General features: G+C 43.0%; 1 long non-coding RNA gene across 1 annotated transcript in view; it reads right to left on the reverse strand.

The window, feature by feature from the left end:
• Nucleotides 1–306: 306 nt before the first annotated feature.
• The window catches only part of LOC122542908, a 14,951-nt gene continuing 9,428 nt past the window's right edge, over nt 307–5,829 (reverse strand). The window contains exons 2-3 of the long non-coding RNA XR_006309883.1: nt 2,961–3,018; nt 307–1,031 (exon numbers count right to left, since the gene is read on the reverse strand). This is a non-coding gene — a long non-coding RNA (uncharacterized LOC122542908). The remainder of the gene's footprint in view (nt 1,032–2,960; nt 3,019–5,829) is intronic.

Consider the following 5,829-nt stretch of genomic DNA (forward strand, 5'->3'; position numbering starts at 1 on the left):
TCTGTTACTGGAGCCTTGTAACATGATCTCAGGCATACATTGCAACACTAAGTTAACTACATTATTGACATAATAACTTCCATAGTCATTAGGTGTGAAGCACTCTCTCTGATGTTGTACGTAGCACAGATCTGGCCCATTTCCCGAAACTGCGCAGCTTCTGTCACCCGAGCCACCTTCTATTTTGTCTGGAAGCCTAAAGGAGACCGGGTCTTCAGAGAGGAGAAAGTGAGGACTGCAGATGCTGGAGATCAGAGCTGAAAATGTGTTGCTGGAAAAGCGTAGCAGGTCAGGCAGCATCCAAGGAACAGGAGAATCGACGTTTCGGGCATAAGCCCTTCTTCAGGAATCTTCAGGGACTCCATGTACAAAACTCTGGAAACTGGAAGGAAAAACATACCCAACATTGCTCTTATTCTGATGGCCACCTTTGTGTGAGGCTGCATCAAGCTGTGTGTAGATCCTCGGTATGCACACACCAAGTGTCACTGTGTACTGAGGTTCTACCTGTCCCTGGTGCTGTGAAGGATGAGACTGGCCTTGATGCTGCAAAATGCTCCAAATTATTGGACCATATCACCTGTTCTTCAAAGAGAAATTTGCAAAGAAAAGCACTTTTGACCACATCAGGAAGTGGTCAACACATAGCATCTGAGACTCTATGGGAAAAGAAGAGGGTGCATCTCCTTCTGGAATGTCCTTCTGCAAAGGAAGTCTGGAGGAAGATGCAGCATTTGTGTTGAGGGTTGTTTCGAGCAGCTCCATGATGCAGGACTCTGTCCTCTACTGTCTGTTCCCTGGGACGCACACTGAGATAAACATCAACTATGCCTGGACAACCATCAACTCAATGAAAGACGCTCTTTGTTCTGCCCAAAACTTGTTGGTCTTCCAGAACAAGGACTTGACTCTGCCTGAGTGTTGCAGATTGCCACATTCCAAGATCCAGGACTGTGTGCTAAGGGACACACTAAAGTCCGGGGCAGCTGCTGCTAAGGCGCAGTGGCATAAGACCACTGTCTGAGATCTTCCTGCAGAAGATAAATGGGTCTGTTCAGTTATCGGACCTTCCTTGTGCCTCAAATATGTGTAAATATTAGTATTGTATTTGTAAGAGAGGTCTTTGGCTTTTTTGGATCGAGTCAAAGTCTAACATTTTGTTTATTTACTTGATGTGCAACTGTAGAGAATCGAATTGTGTATTTACAAAGCTTTTTTAGGAATAAAGCATACTTTTGAAATAAAAACAAGTTAACACTGATTTCTCTCCACAGATGCTGCCAGACTTTCTGAAAATTTCCAGCAATATCTGGCTTTTATCCCTTAGTTGAAAGTTCAATGATTGGGGGCATAATTTCAAAATGAAAGCCAGGAGATTTAGAAGGAACTTAAGGATTTCATCCAGCAGGTGGAGAGGTTCTGGAATACATGGCCAGAGAGGGTAGTCAAGGCAAGTAACATCACAAACTTAAAAAGTACTTTGATAAAATTGAAATATCAAAACATTTAAGGCTATGGGTCTAATGTTGGAAGGTGGGACTAGTGTCAATTTAGTGCAGCTTTGGTAGCACAGATTGAATGGGCCAAAGAGCTATATTGTATGATTCTGTTATTTTATGATTAACTCAGTTTTTATATCGCAGTGCTTCACAAAGTACTTTTGAATTGCATCTGCTGTTAGAAAGTAGGAAATCTGGCAACCAACACACACATATCAGGCTCCCACAAATAGCAATGTGGTAAAGGTCAGATAATTGTTGCGAATGATGTTGGTGAATGGACAAATATTGGACACCAGGTAATTCCCAAGCTCCTCTTCTAAACATTGCCATTTACCTGAGATGGCAATTGGGACCTTAGTTGAATATCTCAAGCTCAAGACATTATTTCCAACAAGTGCCAAAAAAGTTGATGGTCCTACAGAGTCAGGGCGACCCAAGAAGTAAGGAAGTTAATGTTAACACCACCTTTCGTTCTTACTCCAGATGTATTTTCAGAACTCAGATCCTCTCATTTCTCCTTTCTCCAGTCCCATTTCCAAAAAGCCGTACAGCCCTGGACACTGGACCTGGAGCCTGGGTTTGAAGGATGGTTGGGCAAAGGAGGAAGCAGAATATACCTGAGCTCAAACTCAGTCAACTAAATGCACGACCACCAATGGTGGAGTAATTTAAATTCGGGAATACTCAAGATGGGGAATTGGTTTAGCACAGTTGGCTGGATAGTTGGTTCACAGAGCAGTGTGATGCTAACAGTGTGGGTTCGATTCCCATCACTGGTTTGAGGTTACCAAGAAGGACTCTCCTTCTCAACCTCTTCCCTTGCCTGAGGTCTGGCGGCCCTCAGGTTAAATCACCACCAGTCACTTCTCTCTCTAATGAGAGAGCAGCCCCTATGGTCTGGTAAGGCTATGGCGACACAACAACTCAAGACGGCCAGAATTAATGGAATGCAGATATCACAGAATCCCTACTGTATGGAAAGAAACCTTTCAGCCCATTGAGTCTGTACTGGCCCTCTGAACAGCATTCCACCCTATCCCTATATTTCACCAAGGCTAATCCACCTAACCTGCACATTCCTGGACACTATGGGCAAATTTAGCATTGCCAATCCACCTAACCTGCACGTCCTCAGACTGCGGGAAGAAATGAGAGCACCCGATGGAAATTCACATATACATAGAGAGAACATGCAAACTCCACAAAGACAGTCACCCAATGCTGGAATTGAACCCGATCAGTGCCTCCCATCAGAATGGTACGGATTGAGGAGTTTATAGAGATGGACAAGAGTGAGGCTATAGACAGATTACATAACAAGGATGAGAATTTTAAAATCATGATCTTGTTTGATGGAGGAGTCTGTGTACATCAGCGAGGTGGGGAATGATATGATAATGGGACTTCCTGTGAGTTTTAGCATGAGGCTGGCAGAGTTTTGAATAACATCAAACTTACAGAAGGTAGAATATTGGAGGATCAGCTGGATTGCACTGGAATAGTAAAATCATTGAATCTGCAAAGAGAAGAATTAGATTAGATTAGATTACATTACAGTGTGGAAACAGGCCCTTCGGCCCAACAAGTCCACACCGACCCGCCGAAGCGCAATCCACCCATACCCCTACATTTACCCCTTACCTAACACTACGGGCAATTTAGCATGGCCAATTCACCTGACCTGCACATCTTTGGACTGTGGGAGGAAACCAGAGTACCCGGAGGAAACCCACGCAGACACGGGGAGAATGTGCAAACTCCACACAATCAGTCGCCTGAGGCGGGAATTGAACCCGGGTCTCTATAGAGGTAGAAGTAGGATGTTACAGAGGTAGAAGTAGGTAGTCTTCATTATTACGGTGATGTGAAGGGAACAAATGTAATGTTAAACCGGGAAAGATTGAAGTTAGCTGCACCACAGAGGGAATTGGATCTCCTTGTACATGGCTCACAAACCATTCGTATCCAAATTCAGCGGGTAATAGGGAAGTCAAATGGCATGTTAGACTCCATTTACAAGGACTGGAGTATAAAAGTAGGAAGATCTTGCTTAAAATCTGCCAGGCACTAGTAGAATAGATGAAATACTGTGAACAGTTTTGGTCCCATTATCTAAAGAAACATATGCTTCGGAGGAAGTTTAGAAAAAATGCATTGGTTTTATTCTAAGTATGGAGGGGAGAGGTTGAGCACCTATTGTACTTATTGGGGTTTAGAAGAATGAGAGGAGATCCTATTGAAACATACAAGACTTCAGGGGGTGCATGACAGGGTAGATGTGGAAAGGTTGTTTTCCCTTTTAGGAGAGTCTAGGACCAGAGAACATAATCACAGAGTAAGGGGTCACCAAGTTAGGACAAGGATGAGGAGTAATTTTTTTTCTCACAGAGGGTAATGAATCTGTCGAATTCTCGACTGCAGAGGCTGTAGAGGATGTGTCATTAAGAATATTCAAGGCTGAGATAAACAGGTTTTTAATCTGTGAGGGAATCCAGGGGATAAGGCAGGACAGTAGATTTGAGGATGATCAGATCAGCAAAGATCTCATTGAATTGCAGAGCAGACTTGGCGGGCTGAGTGGCCTACTTCTTCTGCTACATCTTATGGTCCTGTAGAAACTCATCTTGTGATAAAATATGATACTATGTTGTGAGTGAAGTGGCTTAGTTTCAGACAGTTGCCAGGAGAGGTCATTTCATTCATTTTTCCAAGAATGGAGTTTTGGTAAAAGTATTGAATATGCAGTTGAAAAAAAGTCAGATCTTTCTGGCCTTTCCCTCACAAATAGGATACGTCACATGGTCGTAGAGGTCTACAGCACTGAAAAGGCCCTTCAGCCCATTTAGCCCATGCCAGTCTAAAACAACCACCTAATTGTTCTAATCCCATTTCTAACACTAAAGCCTTCAATGCCTTGGCATAAATGTGGGCTTTGCAAATTTGCTTCACAAATAAGTAAAAACATTTTAACTTCAATGGGAAAATGTCAAATGTGCCGTGATTTTCCCTTTACCAAACTAAGATTAAAGGCAGGTTTGTTTTGTGTTGATTATCAATGCCATTCTTTTAGTGGGGGAATAGGAATCCTAAAGATGCACAATGATTTGTCTGACTCTCGCAATCACCAACTCAGATACGCAATTCATGGACTTTAGAGACTCCAAAAGAGGAGGTGACTGACTGGATACAAGTGTAGAGGCTCCAGAGAAAGGAGATAGGATACTACAGGTGCTAGAACCGGAGGCCAGGTTGCATGCTGGCTAGACTTCAGTTGACTCAGATGCAAAATGCAAAGTGCAGACAGAATAATGGCAAATTGCATGGAAATACCTGCCATACAGTTAGTGCACACTATCATGGAACATGGAGGAGTATACGCACCTTGACCATAGCTCTTCTATGCCAACTGATAGAGACATTGTACTTGCATTGGGAACAGTTTGGAGTAGACTGTTTCAGCTGATCCCTGAAATGAAGGGTATCCTTTTGAGAAAAGGTTGAGCAGGTTAGACCTGTACTCATTGAGGTTTAACAAAAGGAGAGGTGATCTTATTGAAACGTAAGATTCTTACATAGTTTGGCAGAGTAGATGCTCAAAGCATGCTCCCCTCATGGGGGAATCTAAAACGTTGGGGCCCTGTGTAAACATTGAGGGCCTCCCATTTAAATGGTGCTAATCTTTACTTCATCCTGCATTTATTTAAAGAGTGAAACATTGCAAGTACATATGCTCTAACTCAACCAGCACACAAGCACATGCACTTTATTTATATATATGCGCATGTGTGCGCACGCACATACACACCACTCTCTCTCTCTCTCTCTCAATCAAACTCCAATTTCAGTGAGCGTCTTTTTAAAAATATTCAAGTGAAATCCCAATTAATGTGCTCCACATAAAACATAAGTAATATACATTTTTGGATCATTGGAATCTCTTTTGGGGGAGAAGAGACCTGTACAAGAAGGACGGATTGCACCTAAATTGGAAGGTGACTAATATACTGGCAGGAAAATTTGCTAGAACTGCTTGGGAGGGTTTGAACTAGTAAGATGTGGGGGGGGGAGGGGGAACCCAGGGAGATAGTGAGGAGAGACATCGATCTGAGATGAGAACAGAAGTGAGTCAAACAGTCAGGGCAGGCAGGGACAAGGTAGGGCTAATAAATTAAACTGCATTTATTTCAATGTAAGAGGCCTAACAGGGAAGGCAGATGAACTCAGGGCATGGTTAGGAACATGGGACTGGGATATCATAGCAATTACGGAAACATGGCTCAGGGATGGACAGGACTAGCAACTTAATGTTCCAGGATACAAATGCTAC

The sequence above is a fragment of the Chiloscyllium plagiosum genome, chromosome 41, assembly GCF_004010195.1.
Source record: "Chiloscyllium plagiosum isolate BGI_BamShark_2017 chromosome 41, ASM401019v2, whole genome shotgun sequence".
In the NCBI taxonomy this organism is placed as follows: Eukaryota; Metazoa; Chordata; class Chondrichthyes; order Orectolobiformes; family Hemiscylliidae; genus Chiloscyllium; species Chiloscyllium plagiosum.